Source organism: Phascolarctos cinereus, unplaced genomic scaffold (assembly GCF_003287225.1).
Source record: "Phascolarctos cinereus isolate Bilbo 61053 unplaced genomic scaffold, phaCin_HiC Scaffold_4;HRSCAF=312, whole genome shotgun sequence".
Taxonomy (NCBI): domain Eukaryota; kingdom Metazoa; phylum Chordata; class Mammalia; order Diprotodontia; family Phascolarctidae; genus Phascolarctos; species Phascolarctos cinereus.
In genome coordinates this window covers 461,966,068-461,989,002 of record NW_027555847.1, presented here as the reverse complement: position 1 = coordinate 461,989,002, position 22,935 = coordinate 461,966,068, and the positions used below count along the sequence as shown (strand labels likewise).

At 38.5% G+C, this 22,935-nt stretch overlaps 1 protein-coding gene across 1 annotated transcript in view; it reads right to left on the bottom strand.

Annotated features, from left to right (window-relative positions):
• SLCO5A1 (solute carrier organic anion transporter family member 5A1) overlaps positions 1-22,935 on the bottom strand; it is a 165,042-nt gene that overhangs the window by 47,940 nt on the left and 94,167 nt on the right.

Genomic DNA, 22,935 nt, shown 5'->3' with positions numbered 1-22,935 from the left:
TAATGTACTATGTGATCTTTAGCAAGTTCCTCATCTATAAGGTGAGAAGGTTAGACTATGCAATTTGCATGGCTCATTCCTGTTCTGAGAGTCTACGAATCAGAACAGAAATGAGAATTTAGGGGGAGATACAACAGGGAGTGTGAGCTCTGAAATGGGTACAGCTCTCAGCCTGCTGGTTTCCTTTGCAAAAACTGGAGGGACTTCAAGGCTGGTGGTGTCAGGGCCTCTTGGGATAACTAGGCCCAGATAGCCTAGAACAATGGATGAACAAGTCAAGCTTCAGCTCAAGGGCAAAATCTGCCATAATCAGGCAAATCAAACATAGTCAATCAGTTAACTAGTATTTATGAAGCACCTGTTATGTGCCAGGCATTGCTAAATGCTGATACAAAGTAAGGGTGAAAAAAAACGTTCCTGGTCTTAACAGGGGAAGGGGGAGGGGGGATAATATACAACATGCAAACAACTGTATACACACAGCAAGCATACAGAATAAATTGAGGGTAATCTCAGAGGGAGGGCATTAACATGAAGGAGGACTGGGAAAGACTTCTTGCAGAAGGTAAGGTTTTAACTGAAACTCGAAGGAAACCAGAGAAGCCAAAAGCCAGAGATGAAGGGGACGAGCGTTCCAGGAATGAAAAGCAGCCAGTAAAAATGTCCAGTCAGGGTATGAAGTGTCCTCTGCATCAGAGCCAGCTGGTGGTATAGTGGATGGACAGCTAGGTCTGGAGTCAGAAAGATCTGAGTTCAAATGCAGCCTCAGGCACTTACTAATTGTGGGACCCTGAGCAAATTAACCTGTTCCCCTCAGGCTCAACTGTAAAACAGGGATAATAATATATAAGCACCTGCCTTGCAGGATTGTGGTGAGGGTCACAGTAGATAATATTTATAAAAAGACACTTAGTACAGTGCCTGGCACATAGCAGGTGCTATGTAAATGTTTATTCTGTTCCCCTTTTCCCCCCTTCTTGTGTGAGGAAGAGCAAAGAGGTCAGAGTCACCGGATCACAGAGTATGTGGGGATAAGTAAGGTATAAGAATCCTGGAAAGTTGAGGGAGGGGGCAGGTTATGAAGGGCTGTGAAAGCCGGAGGATTTATATTTGATTCCAGAAGTAATAGGGAACCATGGCAGTTTATTGAACTGGGGAGGAGAGAGGAGAGATAGAAGGCCCTACAGAATAAAAAATCAAGGGTAAAATGGAATTTCCAAGGGCCCAAACCATTGAGAGGTTCAGGGGGAAAGAAAGTGGCATCTACAGTGTTAATGGAGGGAGGACCAAAACCCCTGGAAAGAATTTCTTGGACCACCTAGGACTAAGTACCTCCTCAGGGAGAGGCCTTACACCTAGAGATAAAACCAGTTTTAAAAAAATGAGGGGTTCTAAATGGGAACTGAAAATCCCAGGACCCAACCTGCTGACTTTGAATCCCTTGGGGTTAAAAGCCTAGGTACTTGAGGCAACATCCTATCCAGAGACACTTTGAGGAAGAAAGTCTCTAGGGGCACATAAAAGGAAATGAAATCAGGAAGCAGCCAGCAGCTACAATACAGCAAGCCTCATGTCCTCATATTTTTTCATTGAAAAACTACTCCTAAAAGTTGTAAAACATTTAATAACTTTGTAATTTTTCTTTTGTTGTTTTAAAATCGTGTATGTTTCCCTACCGTTATTAGCAGTTTTAAAAAAATACGTTCCTTAGGAAACGTGAAAAAGAAGATTGTATTCATATCATTAAGATGGGGAGAAGTTAGAGATGTGTAACCTCCTCAGCAAGAGATCTAAATGAGAAAAATCCACTAGGGAACAATGGTCAGAAGAAATGTTACCAGGAGATATTAGGAGCCCAGAAGGTCAGCCTGGGACAAGAAATATCTCCAGAGCTAACAGGGGCATGATGCTACCCAAAGATTTTTTTTTAGAAAAACACTCTTTTAACCTCATTAATTTGTTTTAATGGGTAAAAACTATTTCCCCAATTCGAAAAATAAAGAAACTTAGGAGCAAAGGGTTATAAGTATCTATTTTTTGCTCTTATGAAAAGCCACTGGCTGATATGAGGGAAGTATGCTTGCTTTAACAGCTCTCTACTTTTGAGTCATACATAGAACTTGATCCTGAACAGTTTATTTCACAAACAAGGAAACTGAGGCCCAGAGAAGTGATTAACTTGTTCAAGGTCATATTGGCAGAATCAGAATTAGAATCTAGGTCTCCAGGCATGCAATCAAGTAATGAAGCCAGATTTATTTTAAACTATTCTATTTTTACTATATTCAGACTTTTCTCTAATTGACATCAGCCTTCTCCCCATTAACACAAAACAGGAAGGAAGGAAGGAAGGAAGGAAGGAAGGAAGGAAGGAAGGAAGGAAGGAAGGAAGGAAGGAAGGAAGGAAGAAGGAAGGAAGAAGGAAGGAAGGAAGGAAGGAAGGAAGGAAGAAGGAAGGAAGAAAGGACAGACAGAGTTTGTTATGGTGGAGCTGTGAATAGGCGTGATCTTTTTGGGAAATAATATGGCAGAATAAAACTAGAGGTACAAAACTATTCCTACCATTTCACCCAGTGATCTCACTACTAGGACAATACTTTAAGAAAGATCTATATGTACAAAAAGATTCATAATAGCATTATTTATTCACAATAATGAAAAAAACAAGAAACAACCCCTATATCTAAAGATTAAGAAATGATTAAACAAATTGTGGCATTTGAACATAATAGAATATTATTGAGATATGCACTTAGTATTGTATACTATACTATTGTACACTATACTATTACTATTATAATTATTAGTAATGCAACAACATATGGAAAAACATGAAATGATTCTTAATGAAGAATCAAAAATAATGTAAACAACGACTACAATTATGTACATAACAGTAATATAATTGGGAAAATATATATACAGCAGAAAAAAAGGTTCAGAAAGACAGAGAAGCAAAGGGTATTTTTGTTATTTTATTAAAATCAGTGTATCCTTTTAAAGAACAAATTGTAAATAGTGGAGCAGTCAGTTTCACAGAATCTCAGTGTGTTGGAAGAAATTATACCCAAATAAGAATTCACTCCACTATACACCCAACAAATAAATGCTCATCTAGCCTTTACATAAGACTTCTAGTACTTGAAAAATCCCCCTACCTCCCTAGATAGCTCACTCTACTTTTGGATAGCTCTAATTGTTAGAAGTTTTTCCTGACATCAAGCCTAAAACTGTCTCTCTGCAACTTAGATCCATTATCCTGGTTCTACTCCCTGGAGTCAAACAAAACATGTCAATATTCCTCTTCTATGTGGCAGTTCTTAATTGAATACAGCTATTATGTCCCCTTACCAAGTCTTCTATTCTCCAGGCTAAACATTCCCCATTATTTCCATTGATCCTTTCAAGGCGTGATTTCCACTATTCTTCCTCAAATGTGGCATCAAAAACTATATGATTATTTTTTTATTTTTTATTTATTTCATTTTTAATTTCTGAAATAGAACAAGCATTTCCATAACATAATACAAAAAATGATTGTACATGAAACTGTAAAACTATTATGTACAACTTGCTATTCCTTTTAAATATATGATAAAGTTATCACATACATTTCTTTTTTTTCTTCCCTCCCCACCCCATGCCCTAGAGATGGCTAGTATTAGACACAAATATGTATATATATAAAATCATTCTATATATACTTCTATCAGTTCTTTCTCAGGATGCAGATACCTTCAATTGAAACAAACATGATTAATTTTTTAAACTTTTGTGTATTTAAATTTTTAGTGCTGCTACCAAGAAGGAAGGAAGGGAGAAAGGAAGGAAAGAAGGAGGGAGGGAGGGAGAAAAGGAAAGAAGGAAGGAAGAAGGAAGGAAGGAAGGAAGGAAGGAAGGAAGAAGGAAGGAAGGAAGGAAGGAAGGAAGGAAGGAAGGAAGGGACTTATTAAGTGTCTGCTATGTGTCAGGCACTGTGCTAAGTGCTTTGCTAATATTATCCTTACAAATATTATCTACAAATATTTTTCCAGGTGTTTTTCCAGAACAGCAATGAAAGAGCAAGTGGTTAGGGTGAAGCTGCCTCAAGAGCGGTGCTGACGCATAGGCTAACAGGCCCTATCATGAGATGCAAGGAAGGTGACAGTCTGCCTACCTCCATGAAGGGTCCTGGCAAAACACATTTGGCCTCCCTTTGGAAAACTTTATATAACTCCTGTCTTCTCCTCTACTGCTCTGGGTCAGTGGCCCTGGATGACTTTCAGCTTACGTTCATAATAATGGCAATGGAGCCACAGACCAGAGAGGAAATCCCATACACTGTGCTTGTCAAGGTGTTCTCCTACCCCAAGGAAAGAAGGAAGGAACAAAGGAAGGAAGGAAGGATGAAAGGAAAGAAGGAAGGACTTATTTAGTGCCTACTACGTGCTAGGCACTGTGCTAAGTGCTTTACAAATATTATCTCTTGTGATCCTCACAACAACCCTGGGAGGAAGGAGCCTCTTATCTACTATAAAGCCCCACTTTATAGTTGAGGAAACTGAGGAAGAAAGAGGTTAAGTGATATACCCAGTCTCAGCTAGTAAAAGTGTCTGAGGATAAATCTGAACTTGGGTTTTCCTGACTCCAGGCCCAACACTCTATCCATTGCACCACCAAGCTGCCTCCTACATGATATTATCTATCTTTTGCAAGAGGGTATATTTCATGTGTTGAATTTGGAATATAAAAACAAATTCTCAGACAAATCTCTTTTCCTCTTATGATTCCAATGTACCTTGAAAAACTGAAGTAAACTGAATACAATAAAAAATAATGAGTTTCAATTTTGTATGACAAATTAAAACAGTTTAATATACTACTACAAATATTAAGATACTCAAATGGATGTTCTCAATAAAATATTCCTTCTAACGATAGAGATAGCAACATATCCCTGCCTACTTATCCCGTGAAACTCTTGACCATGCCCTGCCATAAGTAAGCTCAGCAAAGAGGGTCCACCCAGCACGCTGGGGGGGCTTTATTCTTTTCCTCTTGACATCACTGTACCCCCACTGGGTACAGGGCCACCCATCAGTAGTCCTTCACTCTTTCCCACTAAGTAACATCAATGGGAGAAAATGTAGCCTGATATCATGTTAGGCGAGCCCCTTGGTCAGAAGATCATAATCCACGAGCAGTGTTTCAGAGTCATCCTCAAGTTATCCTACAGGTGGCATTTTGTGGGTGGGCAAACTCAGCCTGTGAAATTGATATTTTTATGCTCAGAAATCCCAATGACAGAATGAGAAACATGAGCATTGCTCAAGCCACAGACTAAGGTTAACATCTCAGAGAACTAGGTTGGTATTCATCCTGACCTTTAAAAAGTTGAAGAATAAATGGGGGGGAGGGCAGGTGTGACAATAAGGTCAATAATTGTATGTGGCTAAATATAATTTTTTAAAAAGTAAGAATTGGGCTAGATGATCTCTAAAGTCTTTTCCAGCTCTACTATGAGGAATTCTATGACAAATATATAAAATAACTCAAACTAAGCTGTGAAGGTTCACAATGATTGATATCTAATGAACAAATAAGACTATTTAAATTAACATATTAATTATTGGAATAAAAATTGTATTCCTAAAGTGCTTGAGGCTGTTCCAGAAGTTTGTTCTCTCAAGTATTTTAAATATCCCCATCACAAATTTTTATGTGATTACAGTATTTATCTGACCCCTATCTAAAGCAGTTTGTCAAGCAAAGGTAAACTTAACCAACCTTTTTCAAATTATCATCAATCTAACATCAAAATTAATGAGATCTAACTGTGTTTTAAAAAAATCAAATAGTCTGCTCCTGAGAGCCCATAGTAGATAATTTACTAACATTAAAATAATTTTAAAAGACCATTTCAGTTCAGAGAAGACACTCAAAGTACTAGATTAAGTCTGGTTAGAGAAAAAGATTATCCATCTGCCTTCACAGACTGAGCTTACATATAGTATCTCTCACAAGGTCTACTGTGTTTAGTTATATTTGCAAAAAAGGTGGCTGGGCTTGGAATCTGGCATGGAATTTATGCTGGAAAAATTCATAGAAGCAGTTTCTAAGATGAAAAGAGCTATTATATAACCTTAGCATCTATTATATTTTTTTAAAAAAATATTCTCCTATGAATAAGGCAACTGTGTACTTTTACTCTTTCTATATAACTTGTTTTAATGACATGTAGTGCCAACAGTGTTCTCTTCTCTGGGGAGGACTAGAGCGAAGGTCCTTTCCAACATTAAGAGGCTATGATTATCTGCTGTAAATGGAGACAGGAGAAAATTATACTCAGTTTCTCTAGTACAGTTTAAGTTTAAGTCTAGAGTCAATGAGTTGAAAAAAAAAGTAACTATTTGCTTGAAACCCTGGCCATCTATTTCTAGGAACAACTCCAGAGAAACTACATGCCCTCCCTACCCAACCAATGGAGACATGCCACGATGGATAGCTGATACATTGGCAGCTGAACAAATTATCTGTGGCCCTTCCTGGACCAGTTCAAGTTACAGAAAGACCATGACTTCAACTTCTGATAATGCCCAAGCACATGTTTCATTATTTAGATGAAAAGAGAAGTGTACTTCCTGTCTGCATGGTAATGATGATATCCTGGCAATACTTGAAGGCCAAGATACTCATTAGCCCAGAATGGGATTTCTGCAAGTTAAAAGGAAATTCCCTTGTGCTCTCAGGGAATTCAAGCTAGTCCTTTGGATTGGGCTGGAAAAAGAATGTTGGGTTTCTAAGCTCAGGTATAGCACTAATTACATGACAATTAGCAAAAAACAAAACAAAAAAAAAACCTTTCCTTTTCCTTGGTTTTGCCATGTGTATAATGAGAAGAATGATACTAGACCTCCTCTTTCAACTCCTTCAAACAAGAATCTTATGAAGATAAATGGATAACTGTAATGTTAGATTCCTAACAAGTCTTCCCATCATTATGAAAGACATATATCTTTTAAATTTTACCACCAACTTTCTCATGCATAAATCTGTTTATGTCACTTCTCCACTCAAAAGAAAAAAATTCAATGGATCATTACTTCATCCTAAATAGAGTTAAAACTCTGACTGGCATGCAAGGCCTTTCACAATCTGGCATCATCGTTTCTTTTCTGCCTTTTCTCATATTACTTCTCTCCATGTACTCTATGTTTCAATCAAACTTTATAACTCTCTGACCCCTAACACATCCTATACTATATCTTCTCCATGTTTTTGCTCGTGCTGTTTCTTATGCTTGCAATGCCCTCCCCTGCCACTTCACACGTTAGATTTCTACCTATTCTCTAAAATACAAATCCAATGTCACTTCCTCCCACGAAGCCTTCCCTGAAGGCAAAGGGTTTGGCAAAGACCTTTTGGCTTAGACTTCACAGAGAAGTTTGTTTTGAATCTCTGTAATAAGATTATCGTGTCCAGGGGCAGGTAGGTTGCACAGTGGATAAAGCACAGGCCCTGGAGTCAGGAGGACCTGAGTTCAAATCCGGTCTCAGATCCTTGCCTAGCTGTGCGACCCTAGGCAAGTCACTAAATCCGAATTGCCTCACAAAAAAAAAAAAAAGATTATCATGTCCACCATGACCGCTGCTAGGCCTATACCACTAAGACATCCAAAAAAAGGGAAAGGAACCTTTTAGTACAAAAATATTTGTAGCAGCTCCTTTTGTGATGGCAAAGAATTGGAAATCAAAGGGATGTCCTTCTATTGGGGAATGGATAAACAAGCTGTGGTATATGATTGTAATGGAATATTATTGTGCTATAAGAAATGACAAGCAGGATGATTTCAGAAAAACCTAGAAAGACTTGGATGAACTGATGCAAAGTGAAGTAAACAGATCCAGGAGAAAGTGATATATAGCAGAAATATTGTTTGATTGAAGAACTGTGAATGACTCAGCTATTGTGAGCAAGACAACGATCCAAGATAATACCAAAGGACCAATTATGAAGCCTACTATCCACCCCCAGAGAAGGAACTGACATTGATTGAATACACACTGAAGCATGCTATTTTTCACTCTTTCTTTTTCTTTTGTTCATGTCTTCTTGTACAAAATGACTAATATAGAAATGTTTTACATAATTGCATATGTGTAACCTATATCTGATTGCCTACCATCTCAGGGAGAGGAAGGGGAGGAAGGGGGGAAAGAATAAAATTTGGAACTCAACACTTTAAATTAAAATGTTTTTTTAAAAAAAAGATTATCATGTAATGCTGTGTGTTATAGTCAACCTTTCTTTATATCTTATCCCCCTAAAAGACTATAAGTTCTTTGAGGGTAGAGACTACTTCTTATTTAAATTGCATGTCTTCCTCTGGACCTTGTAGACCATAGGAATAGTCTGTTGCCCGGTTGACTGATGACACACAGAAATATAGAATTAGAGCTTGAAGAGACCAAAAAGACCATCCAGTCCAATCTACCCCTTTTACAAATAAGGAAACTAAGACCTAGAAAGGTTAAGTGACTTCCCAAGGTCACAGAGGTAGTAAGTGACTTTGAACCCAAGTCTTCTGACTCCAAAACCTATATCTTTCCCCTGCACCACTCTGCCTGCCAAATTTATTTAATTTTCCATCTTTGGGTACAAGGAAGTGTCCTAGCAAAAGGGGTCAAATGTCATCTCTCATCTACTACACAAATGGAAAACATCTGCCTGGAATGAACTAACTAACTCTCTCTCTCTTTCTCTCTACCCCTCTCTCTTTGTCTCTTACTCCTGGCTTCCCTGGCTCCCTTCCAGTCCCAGCTAAAATCTCACCTTCTACATGCAAGAAGTCTTTCACTGTCCCCTTAATGCTAGTGCCTTCGTTCTGTTGATTTTCTCCAATTTATCTCTCTTGTCATCATCAATTTCCTTATCTATAAAATGGGAATAATAATAGCACTTACTTCACAGAGTTTTTGAGGATCAAATGAGTAGTACATGTACAGTGCTTGGCAAACTTTAAAGTGCTATTTAACGCTACTATCATTTTTAATTCCCCTGGATTTAAAATTTTGATGTACATAGTTATTTTCATGTTGTCTCCCCCATTAGACTGAGAGTTCCTTAAGAAAAGGAAGAGTCTTTCGCCTTTCTTTGTATGCCCATCATTTAGTACTGTGCCTGGCACATAGTAGGTATTTAATAAATGTTTATTGACTGTTAAATATTTACTAACTTTCTTTGATTCCAGAGAACAGAAATGGGACTGATGTGTGAAAATTATAGGGAGGAAGATTTTGGCTCACGTGTGAATAAGTGTGAATTTTTCAATTGTTTAATCCAAATTAGTGTGAATAACAAATCACTTGAAGTGGTGCATTAATCTGAATCTGTGCTATTCAAAGTTATAATCGTGTAAAACATGGTTACTTGACCCAGACCCAAGGAAAGTTGTGACACTAATCCAAATAATACAACCACTTCACTGGAGTCATTGTTCACACTAATCAGGACCTAGCTGAAACTACCACTAGCTGAAAATGGAACGAATTGCATCAGGAAGCAGAGAGACATCACCAGTGGCCTTCAAAGGAAATGCTAGATAATCACTTGTAAACAATATGGTTACTGGTCACTGGTCCACTACTTCAGGAATAGATTGCATTCAATGACTTCTGAGGTCCCTCAAGATTCTAAGTATCTTAAAGATCTAAGAGTCATTGCCCTCAGCTTTATAGATACTAGAGGCCAGAGAAGTTGAATGCCATTCCAAGTAAATAGGAAGGTACAGATTTGAACCCAGGTCCTTTGATATCAAATTCTGTCCTCTTTCCATCAAAGTACTCGCCTTCGAAATCCTTTGACATCACACTTTGAAATATGACCTAAAATGTACATGTGCTTGGGAGAAGGAATTCATTAGTGGGAATGTATTTCAGTTAAAATTTTAAAGTGTAGGAGTTTAGAGACCACGAGTAAACTAAGGTCTCGAAAGGTCTAGACTCAGAGGAGGATTCTGGGCAGAGGAGAGTATCTGGAAAAACTTCACGATTTTGTTTAAGGCCACAGCTGTTTACTTGCAATTCTGTACAACAAACAGAAAAGGTGTTTCATGACTATGTATGTTCCCATATTGTGAAAGTAACTGAGTCAAAGGAAACACTAACTGCCAGTAGTGTTTTTTTCTTTCTATTTACCTTGCTTGGGCTATTGATGGCTATTATAAGAAAAGCCTTAGTTTGCTTTTTGAGCCCTCCAAATGAGGGATTTTTCCTCTGACCCTTCTGGCACATCCAAAGCAGAAGCAAAAAAACATAGCCAAGAACTATGGCCAACACCAACTTTCTCTCACCCCTACAGTTTAGCAATACTCACTTATAGGTGGTTTCTAATGTGTTACTGTTTTATTTTCTTTTATCTTTGGGACTAGATCTTTCTATTTTGCCCAGGCTAGAAATTCAATGGACATACTCATAGGCGAGATCGAACTGATAATCAACATAAGAGCCTTGACCTGATCCATTTTGGACGTGGTCCAGTTCTCCCCTCCTTTAATAGCCTGTTCCCCCTACTCGCACCCTACCCTCCACCAGGGGCTCATCATATATGTACCATACTTGGGGGGATATGTTTCCCCCACATAGCTCAGAATTCCCAGTTCAAAAGATCCACTAGCCTCAGCCTCCCCAGGAGCAGAGATTACAGGGATGTGCTGCCTTCCCAGCCTAATGCCTTATTATTTTAAGAACACTGAAATAGTCTCCTTTTGCTGCTCATTTCTTTAGCTCATAGGCTACGATGTCATTTAAATACAGCACCTCTTAGAAATGTCACATTATATATAAGCTGCCTTCATTTAGAACAGACTAGAACAAGGATCTTAGAGATTAATTTTATTTTATAGAAGAAATTAGTCCAGAGAGTTTCAGTTCCTTGCTCAAGGCACTCATAAATTTTCCTCTTTCCACCTTCCACCTAACACTACTATTTCTGATCTCTGGGGCAAAACAGAGCAATTCTTCAGATGCAATAGACAATGGCAGAGATCAGGTCCCTAGTTCTGGATGCTATGCCTATCGTAATGCAGTCTAAGATTTTATAAGCTATTTTGACTACTTTGTCACAACTTCTAAGACAAACAGTGCACAAAATAGATGCCTGGTCTCAAGAGTCAGAAAGATGTAGTAGTTTCAAATCCCAATTCTGGATTTGCTACTTGTATGACCTTAGGCAAGACACTTATAATTTCACTGGGTCTCAGTTTCCTTATCTGCAAAATGAGGGGATGGAGTAGATGGCTTTTGAGGTGCCTTTTAGGGGTGGACTAGAGAAGACAGATCAAATAGGCCAAAATTGTCAAATTTTTAGTATGAGCACTTACACCTCAAAAATCAAGATCAGACTGTGAGCACCTTGAGGTAAGGGACTCTTTTCCCTCTTTTTTTAATCCTCAGCATTTAGTAGGTACTTAATAAATGTTTATTGATTGAGAAGTCAGCAAATGATACTCTTAGGGCATTATTAACTATTTTGTTGATTGTCAATAATACAGATTAAATTTAAGTGTTATGTATAAATTTTCCCCAGAGAAACAGTTGGTAAACATTTACCAACACACTTTTGCTTTGAGATCCATATCAATGATTCTATGAGTTGTCTATACCAGTGAAATCACAGACCCACAACAACAACAAAAATCACACTGACTCATAGTGAGCTCATGATTTATTAAAAACCAAAGATCTTGGGCAGCTATATGGTGCAGTGGATAGAGCACCGACCCTGAAGTCAGGAGGACCTGAGTTCAAATCCGGCCTCAGACCAAACACTTGACACTTACTAGCTGTGTGACTGTGGGCAAGTCACTTAACCCCAGTTGCCTAACAAAAAAAAAAAACCAAAGATCTTTTTCCAATAAACTTCTATATAACCATTGGAACTTCTCATCTTGCATTTTTGAGGATGATTTTTTAAAGTGAAGTGTAAGATTTTACATTCTTAATGAAGTCCACAAATGTTAACAATTACACAAGCTTTACTCACATATGAAAACCCTGGAGATGGCAAAGCAAAATTTGTAATAGCCTATTTTCTCTCTTTTTTTATAATGACACCATTTACAATCATGTTCATGAGCCTTGAAGAAAGTGGAATAGAGTTTATTTTTATAAGGACCTCTACCTTTCTGCTCCAATGCAGGGCATTTTTTTTTCCATGTTAGGTTCTAATATACATTCTATCTATTTTAATGCAGAATCATAGAAGTCTAGTGTTGGAAAGAACCTTAGACATCATGTCATGCAACTCTATTGAATTCATAAATCCGCCTGACAGTATGAACAATAAGTGATCATCTAGCCTTTGTCTGAAATGATAGAGAAGGAGGAAGCGAAGGAGGAGAAGAAAAAGGAAGAAGAGAATGAAAATGGGAGGAGAGGAAGGAGGAGGAGGAGAAAAAGAAGAGGAAGAAGAAGGAGGAAGAGGAAGAAGACAAGGAGGAGAAAGAAGAACAGGAAAAAGAAGAAGGTTGTTTATACAGTGCTTTAAGCTTTGCAAAGCACTTTACAAATATTATCTCATTTTTTCTTCATAACAACCCTTGGAGGTAGGTACTATTATTATAATATTAAAGTTCATTTTACAGGTGAGAAAATTGAGGCAGAAAGAGGTTGTGACTTGCCCAGGGTCATGAAGCTAGAGGCAGGTTTTGAACTCAGGTCTTTCTCACTCTGGATCCAGCACTTTATCCACTGAGTAACCTTGCTGATATACTAATAATACCTACCACTTATATAATACCTTAAGATTTACAAAGCTTCTACTTACTGGTCCTAGGGTCATCCAGACTAACCTAATTCTTTCATGATAGACTAAAGATATTTGATGTAACTCTATATCTCCCCTCTCCCACTTGTTCTCCTTCCTCTTCTTCATAGTAAACTTCCCCAGTTCCCTTAACTGTTCTCACATGACATAGTTTCAAGGCCACTTGACACCCAGATACATCCAGCTTCTGGATATGCTCTCTGTCAATGCCCTCTTAAAAGATGAAAAAGATGGGCCCATGCCTGTGTTTGACAGTCTATAGCAGTTGGTGGGAGGAAAGAAACTGATTTATAAACACTTTCCTAATATCCTTGGAAAGCTGAAAAGGTTAAAGCATACAACTATAGAAATCTAGAATTCTTGTCCTAATATTAATGCTGCTTTATGAAGTTAAGAGATCAATCTAACTGTCCTCTCAGGAAAATCATACATGTATAATTTTCAAATGATACTGAAGAAAAGCACACTTCTCTCTTTTGTCCACTTTTGTCCAATGAGCATAAATAAGTTTTAAAGAAACAACTTATTTTTGTATTTAGATCTGAAGAGTGAAGGGAAGGGAATAAACATTTATTAAGCACCTACTATGTGCCAGGCATTATACTAGAACTTTTCAATATCATCTCATTTGATCCTCATGACAATCTTAAGTGTTTTTATTATAAACATTTTACAGTCAATGAAACTGAGACAAACTAGGGTTAAACGATTTGCCCAGGGTCACACAACTAGTTAAGTGTAAGGATGAATTTGAACTCAGGTCTTCCTGACTCCATGCCCAGCATTCTATTCATTGTGCTATCTAGCAAATCAGCCAAGATAGGGCAAAGTGCTAGCCTGGGATCTGGGTTCTAGCTCTTGTTCTGATTGCCACTAACTAGCTGTGTGACCTTAGATAAGTGCCCTACTAGAACCTCAGCTTGAGGCTTCATAATACAAAGATATTAGTACTAGTTGATTTTTATGATCCTTTCTACTTGTAAAACCCCATTTCTATTTATTAATTCCATTTTAAATAGTTTTAAGTAATAGAAAAATGATTTTTGAATCCTGAGACTAACCTAAACAGAAAAAAATTAAAATAGCTAAATAATTTAGCCCTTGCTGCATTCAAAATAAATAATGTAAAGCAAAGTACTCTCCTATTTGCATTCTCTTTTGGATGTAAAGGTGCAGTAATTTGAATAGTTCAGAAGTTTAGCTCATTGTTATTTGATAAGCAGCCTTGCTTTGATGCTATTCAGTTAACGCCAATCATTAGCTGAACAGATGGATCCCAAATGCTTGGTTAATAACCTGACCTTGACTTATGAAATATGATGTCATAGGCATCAACCTGATACCCCTGAAAGTGAAAAAAAAAAGTTTTTTCATCATTCTATTGCACTATTCTTTGCACTTGGCATTCAGCCTGCCTAACTCCCACAACAAATTCAGGACCAAAGTCAAAGGCATCTGAGCAGAGCCTGGGAAGTTTGATGCCGAGAACAGAAGTCTAAATAAGCTTGTCACTCTTTAGCACATCCCAGTGAACAAACAAACACACACATACACACACACACACACACACAGAGGCAAAAAGTTTTCAAAGATTATTTCTCCTGCAAAGATCACTGACACCATGAGAATAACTCTTCCTACTACAGGTTAAGTCCTGAGCAAGCAAAGGGGATGATGATGAGAACCCATCCCCATGAAATCTAAAATCCTTAAGTGGAGCTGCACTGACACCCTCAAATTTGTGCCTCAGTGATGCTTCACCCCTGGACTACCATACTAGAGAGTAACAGGTAGGTTAGTACTGTCCAGGGGGGCACTTAGCTTTGATTTGTAGGGTTCCTCAGGATTAGCCTCATACACCAAAAGTAAGGTATAAATTGTTCATTCAACACCCTCATTTGTTTTACCCAAACTATGCCTAAATAGTCATCCCTTTTTACTTTGTGGGTTAAAAATTGCTCTCCTGTGCTATTTAGGTAATAGGACAGTTTTTGTTCAATTTTGGCTTTATGGTATGCTATTCTTAATGAGAGAATACTGAGTCATGTCCCCCAAATCATACAGAGCTTTGTGGTTAGCACAGACAGAGCTTTAATGACCTGAGGAGGTGAAAAGCAAAAATGCTCAGAGGAATGGCCTCAAGCATTTCTTATGCTGCCAAAGGAAGTGGGAATGAAGGATAAATATTATAAATGCCATTGCCCCAAATTCTCCACTAAAGTCCTACTCCAGTGACTCATAATGTGCATGGAGGTGACCTTGGGTTCTTACTACTCCAATTAATAAGGATTTATTCAATTTAATAAGCATTTACTAAATCCCTACTCTATGCCGGAAATCTTCAGGGAACCAGTCCCTGTGATTTCATAAGTAGCTCCCACTGGGGAATGTCCCTCATCAAAGCAGATCTGCACCTTCTGTGCAAATTAGAGTTGAGTTTCCTAGGGCCCCTGAGTGAGATTAAGTGACTTGCCCAGGGTAATATAATCAGTCTGTGTCAGAGATGGGACTTGAACCCAGGTCTTCTTGACCCTAAGGGCAGCTCAATATCCACTATATGCTCCCTATTTCTCTTATGCTAGTGATTCAAATCAAAACTAAAACAGTCTGTGCATTTAAGGAGTTATCAAGGGGGACATGTACACATATAAGTTTACACAAAATATGTACATAATAAATAGAAGATAATTTGATGGGGGAGCACCAACAGCTGGGGAGATAAGGAAAAGTCTCAAATGGAAAGTGTAACTTGAGCTATACTTAGAAGGAAACTAGATATCCTAAGAAGTGGAAGGAAGTATATATACTCCTAAGGAATGTAAGCTCCAGGATGTCCTTAAAGTCCTTGCCTGTCTTCTGTTATGTATTTCCTGTCTCTCCAATATATAGCTTGCTTCTGTGTGTATTTGTTTGCATGTTGTCTCTCCCATTATGAGTTTCTTGAGGGCTGGGATGGCCTTTTCCCACTTTTTTGTATCCCCAGCTCTTACCCGAGTGCTTACCCCATAATAGTTGGGACTTGTATCCAAGGAAGGGTTCAAGCATGAACCAGAGCCACCATCTTAGGTTAGGACCCAGCTTAAGTGGCTCAGGGGATCTAGTCACTAAATGGTGATTTCTTTGGAGAGGAGAAGACACAGAAAATCACAAAATAATCTACTTAGAGTGAAAGATTTTCTGATATGCCAAGTAGGGGATGTATTCACATCAACAAAATACTCTGAATTGTGTAATTCTGAGTTTCTTCAGCAAGTAAACTCTAAACTCAATTTATACTCCCCAAATACTCTCCAATTCAGTGACACTGGCCTCCTTTCTGTTCCTCAAATAACACAATCTATCTCTCACCTCTGGGCATTTTCTCTGGCTGTCTGCCATGCTTGGAGTGCTGTCCCTCCTCATCTCAGCCTACTAGCTTCCCTGACTTCTTTCAAGTCCCAACTAAAATCCCACCTTCAACAGCAGGCCTACACCACCCCCTACCTCCCCACCCCGCCCCTGCTAAAGTGGTCTATGGGCCCTAGTTGTGAAGGTCTGCTTTATGCAAATCTCTTGGCAAAACTGACCATTTGAAGTTTCCTTAGGGCAGGCCTGCACAACATACCATCCTTGGGTGGCTTTGGTCGGTACAAGCAGCCCGAGGGTCATATATTGTGCAGGCGTGTTCTACAGGAAGCCTTTCCTAAGCCTCCTTATTTCTAGTGCCTTCCTTCTATCAACTGTTTTCTGTCTATCCAATATATAGCTTTGCTTTTGTGTGTATTTGCAGTTGTCTCTCCTATTAGATTATGAGTTTCTTGAGGGCTGGGATGGTCTTTCACCTCTTTTTTATATCCCAGCACTCAGCAGAGTACTTAGCCCATAATAATTGGTTAATAAAAGATTGACAGGGTTCTATTCCATTAAATTCAACAAAAAGCTAAGTACCTTCTATAGTCAAGATACTAAGCTAGACACTAGAGATACAAAAAAAGCAAAGCAAAACAATCACTGTTCTCAAGTAGCTCCTAGGATATACAGCTTGCATACAGATACATTTAGTACCAGATAAAGAATGAAGGAGGCAAGGAAGAGAACAGAGTGATCTGGGCATATTTGAGGAGAAGGGTAACAGTAACAAGAAGTATTAGCAAGAGGGGCGGTTTGTGAGTGGAGCAGTTGAAAGAAAATAAGGACTCTGGAAGGTAGAGATGAATAGAAAGTGCATCACAGGCATAGGAGCTTCTTGTGCAAAAACACAAAGGCTAGAAATGGGCTATCCAGTGCAAGGAATAGGTAGGCCTGAGAAAACAGGAAGGAAAGTAAAATAAAATAAATATGTAAATGAAGACACAACCCATATCATGGAATGCTTTAATTGTATTTAACCTAAAGGAAATAAGGTTTTTGAGCAAAGGAATGATGTGGTTAGATCCACATATTAGGGAAATTATTTTGGCAACTGTGGGAGAAAGAAGGACTATAGGGAAGAAGAAACTAGAAGCAAGGAGAACACTTCAGAGGCAAATACAATTGTCCAGGTAAGAAGTAAGGAAGCCTTACATAGGATGGCCAAATGAGAAAGGAGAGTAGAACTGATGGGAGTGATGTTGGGAAAACAGAATTGATGATACTAAGCAACTAATTAGATATACAGGAACAGTCAAAGATTACTCTGAGGTTATTAGGAAAGTTTTTTGAGTTGGCCCACCTCCCCCCAAAGAGGAAATTCCATTGGTACAATCTTCTTGAAAAACATGCTTGTTTTATTCCACAAATAAAAAATAAAATAAAATTTTTAAAAACATGCTAAAGCTTTGGCTCAAAATTAAATCACTAATTTCCATATATCATCATTAAATTACATTTTGTATGCAAAAGTCCCTGATTCCAAACAGATAATAAAGTTTAAAAAGAAAATACATTAATTTAAATTCACTTGTACTGAAATGCATCCTGAAGGCATTTAAAGAGAAAAATAGGATAACAACAAAGAAAAGAAAAAAATTTAAAGATCTACAAAGATTTTCATTGCAAACTTTTCATCATCAAGGACAATAAAGCCACCCCCCTTGGAGTTTAACATCACCTAAAATGGTACTAGAAAGAAATGAGATGGTAAAAACACCCAGGATGAACTTAGTGTATATAGAAGTCCTCTGTCATAGAGGTAACAAAATTGCGAGGATATTGAAGGATTGTTTCCCAAGGTATCTATAGATGGGAAAGATGACATAGGAAGGGGTGGGGAACTTATTAATAGCCAAAAAAATGTAACCAAGAAAACATCAACAGCTATCAATCTATATGCTAGGACAAGAATATGGGACGGTAACATGTTGCGGGTCAGGGATGACAGAGGAATAGCCCAGGTGCTCTGCTTGTGTCCTTAGGATGAGAAAACAAAGTAAAGAAGGTCTTCAGAGCAATGACTGAACCCCTTGAAGGAAATTTCTGGAAGGCCATAGACAAAAGATGAATGGCAGAAGCAAGGCTTGTGTCCTGTACCATTTGAGGGAGCATCCTAGTTAATGAGACCACAGATCCATTTAGGTATTTTGAATATTTATTATGGGAATGGCATAAAATAGCTAACATTTATTTTCAGCTTATAAATGTGGTCACATCTGAATTAGCAGAAGGACTGACAGCCCATCCATACAGAGTCTGATAGGAATACAGATCAGGACAGGTAGATATATAGACATTGTTATGCAGCAATGAAATTAGGGATATTCTGGCCACTTTTACTAACCTGTTTAAGTAAGGGCTGCCCTAGCAAATCCCTGGGGATTTACAGGCCACCCCAGACAGAAAGAGTGCTCACCTACTAATTGCAGTCATCAATTCTATTCAAAAAAGAGAACAAGTATCATCTAATTATATTGTACATCTAAGCCAAAGTAAACAGAATGGGACTGAACAAAAGAGAAAAGTGTTGGAATGTGAACATACAAATGCAGTTCATTTAAGTCTATTGTTAAGGACTTTAAAGGTCTTTCAATTAATCACATAACATTCTACAAGCTTCTTTTGTCTGTGTTTACTATAGCAAATACAAATGGAGATTTCGGTTGGACAACTAAAGCAAAATGAATTGTATGATTATTTAGAATAAAGTACATCAAAATTTTAAATCCAGGGGAATTAAAAATGATAGTAGCATTAAATAGCACTTTAAAGTTTGCCAAGCACTGTACATGTGCTATGTCATTTGGTCCTCAAAAACTCTGTGAAGTAAGTGCTATTATTATTCCCATTTTATAGATAAGGAAATTGATGATGACGACAGTCAGTCCAGGGTCACACAGCTAGTAAGTGACTGAATTGATATTTGAAGTCCAGTTTTTCTGACTCTGATCCTCTGTTCCAGCCCAATACTTTCATTGTTCAGTTGTTCAAATAGTGCCCAACTCTTCATGACCCCATTTGGGGTTTTCTTGGCAAAGATACTGGAATGGTTTGCCATTTGCTTCTGCAGCTGATTTTTCAGATGAGGAAACCAAGGCAAAAACGGTTAAGTGACTTGTCCAGGGTCACACAGCTACTAAGTGTCTGTGGCTGGATTTGAACTCAGGTCTCCCTGACTCCAGGCCCAGCACTCCATCCACTGTGCCACCAAGCTGCCCTATATTATCCAATGTATCACCTAATAATAATAGATATTTATATAATACTTCACAGTTCAGAAGTGCTTTTATACTCAATAATTATTTTAATCCTGACAACAACCCTGTGAAGTAGGTACTACAAATATAATTACCTCCATTTTATAGATAAAGAAATTAAGGCTCAGAGAGGTCATAATAATAGATTTTGCCCAAAGACACAGAGGTCAACAGGAGTCAAACCCAGATCCCCCAATCCACATTTAGCACTTACTCTACCATGTTAAGACAGAAAGAACCAGCTTGACTTTATATAAAAAGCAGACAGATCATTACGCTACTGGGTCAACGATATAGAGCTGACAAGGTTTTTATAGATCATCTAGCACACTTTCCCCATTTGACAAAGAGGAAAGTCCTGTTGAGTGAGGCTAAACACTTACCCGAAGTCACACAGGCAGTAAGTGATGGCATACAGAATCGAATCCATGTCCTCTGGTTCCAAATCTGTGCCCCTTCCACTGCACCACATAACCCCTGATTATTACCACTTGTACTTTGTTGTAGGAGGAAATTATAAATGGGATGGAAAAGGAAATGTAGTCTTCTTTGAGCACACTGGTACCAACAGAAGGCCATATACAGCTGAGATTGCAATGGAGATACCAAGAATGCAAGAAGGGCAAGCCACGGAAAAAAGCTCATGACAAGAATCAAATGCAGACAGCTATTTCTGGAGAATGGCATGTTGTTGCTTTCATAATCATGGTGCTGACAAACCAGATATATGTATTCAACAGGCAAGATATCATTCAACCCTTGTATCCCAGATCTCACTACACAGGGCCTCCTCTCACTACATGTCCCATGTCACCACTACAGTTACACCCAACAAAAAAGCCCAACCTAGTAGAAACTTTCATTTCTATTTTCCCCCCTACACTGAGGTCTACCTCCAGCCACTCTCTCTGCAGATTGCTGTGATGAGACAGAGCTGGATAACGTAAATTCAGCCTCAGCTCCACAGTGAGCTTGGAGTCAGAGAGAAGGCAAACCCAACATCACTATGGGAGGGAAGGGAATAGCACAGGAGGGAAGGGAATAGCATTGAAGGGAGTGGGACGACCTGGTGGCAATGCTTAAAAGAGAAAAAATAGTTTCTATAATCTGGAAAGCATCTTCCTCCCTTCTTTGTGAAGGTGAGAGTCCAGGGTGGAAAATATTCCATACACCATCAGATTTGGTTGATACGTTCATTAGTTTTACCTAATTGCTTTTTTTCTTCTCTTTATTTTTTGTTACAAGTCAGAACTTTTCTGTGAAACCTGAAGTCTTAGAGAGTTTGCTAGAGCATTTAGAGATGGCACTGTGGATAAAGCATTGTGCCTAGAGTCAGGAAGTTGTCACTATTGTTTAGTTGTTGACCCCTTTTGGGGGTTTTCTTGGCAAAGATATTGGAATGGTTTACCATTTTCTTCTCAAGCACATTTTACAGATAGGGAAACTGAGGAAAGTAGGGTTAAGTGACTTGCCCAGGATTACAGAGCTAGTAAGTGTCTGAAGCTGAATTTGAACCCAGGTCTTCCTGACTCCAGGCCTGGTATTCTATCCACTGTGCCACCTACCTGCTTCTTGGAGTCAGAAAAACATGAGTTCAAATTCAACTTACTATGTGTGTGACTCTGGGTGAGTCACTTAACCTTTGCCTGCTCAGTTTCCCAAACTTAAAAATGGGGATGATAATAATAGTACCTGCCTCCCAGGCTGTTGTGAGGATCAAATGAGATAGTATTTGTTAAAAAGAACTTAGCACAGTGCCTGGCACATTGTAGGTACTATATAAATACTTATCCTTTTCCCTTGCCCCTTGACTTGCCCAGGGTCACACACAACTAGTCTGTGTCAAAAGGAAGACTTGACCCAAGGTCTTCCTGATGGTGAAGCTAGCTCTCTATCTGCTATGCCACATGACCGTTCTCCATTCAGAAATAAGGGTGATGTAAAAAAGAAAAGATGTCCAAAACATGACTTCAAAATAAAAGAAAGGAGTTGAACTGGATGGTTTCTAATATTCCTTCTAGCTCTAAAATCCTATTACTCTATGAAAAGGATATCTACTACTTCCCCACACTCCCCAGCTTGAGAAACTGTTCTACATGGCACTTCAGAAGGGCTTGGAAAGGCCAGTCAGACTCCCTGACACCCAGGCAAGAGTTCAGTCTCAGAAATCCCAATAGATATGACCAGAACCAATAAATACCCTGAAGCCCAGATGGAACCTGTTACCTACATCACACCAATCTGCTAACAAGGTGCTTCCTATCATCTTCCGTCATAACCAAGCTTGCAAAATGGAGACAACCGCCATAACACTGTAAGCTTAAAATAATACTAAAAGACAGGCCAGTTCAGAATGATACAGTAACTAACACTAACTTCAGAGGAGTGGGGATGAAAAATATTTCCCTCTTCTTGCTAGAGGGGTGGTAAGACTATGGGTGGGAACTGATGCACACACATGCTGGCATGGTTGGTGTTTGCTTCAAGTATCTATTTTTCATTGTTATAAGCTCATTGGGAAGTGAAAGTGATATTTAAAAAGCATTAATAAAACATTAAAATCTAAATTAATAAATATTAAGAAGCAAATAAGATAAAAGGCAGAAAATGAGGTAACTATTGAGGTAATTTAAAGCAGCTACCTTTCCTGTCAATCATCAGCAAGAAAATATTTTTTGACTAATAACTGTTAGATAATTAGGCAGCTAGGAGGTATAGTGGATAGAGAGCTGGATTCTAGTCAGGAAGATCTGAGTTTGAATCTTCCCATAGACATTTTCTAGCTGTGTAATCATAGGCAAATTTCACTTAATCTCCTTTAGTCATAGTTTCCTTATTTGTAAAATGGGGATGACATAGCATCTATTTCACAAGGCTAATAAATAATAATAATAATGATGATAATAGCTAGCATTTATACAGCACATACTACATGCCAGGAACTTTACAAATATCATCTTATTTGACCCTCACCACAACCCTTTGAAGTAGGTGCTATTATTATCCCCATTTTACAGTTAGAGAAACTGAGGCAAACAGTTTTTGTTTTGCCCGAGGTCACATAGCCAGTAAATTCTGAGGCAGAAGTTGAACTCAGGTCTTCCTGACTCCAGGCCCACTGCCCTATCTGCCCCACCTAGCTTAAATCATAGACCTATTCTAAATGAGGAGGAAAAGGGATGGAACTGAAATCTCTCCTCCTCATTTAGATTGGATCTATGACTTAATTGTGGTAGGAAACTCCCAGTAAGAAACTTCCTCTACTAATGTGGACAGCTAAGCGGCGCCATGGCGCATAAAGTGCTGAGCCTGGAGTTGAGGAACCTCATCTTCCTGAGTTCAGATCTGACCCCAGACACTTACCAGCTCTGTGAACTGGGCAAGTCACTTAATCCCATTTGCCTCATTTTCCTCATCTGTAAAATGAGCCAGAAAAGGAAATGACAAACCTTTCTTTGCCAAGACAACCCCAAATGGGGTGACA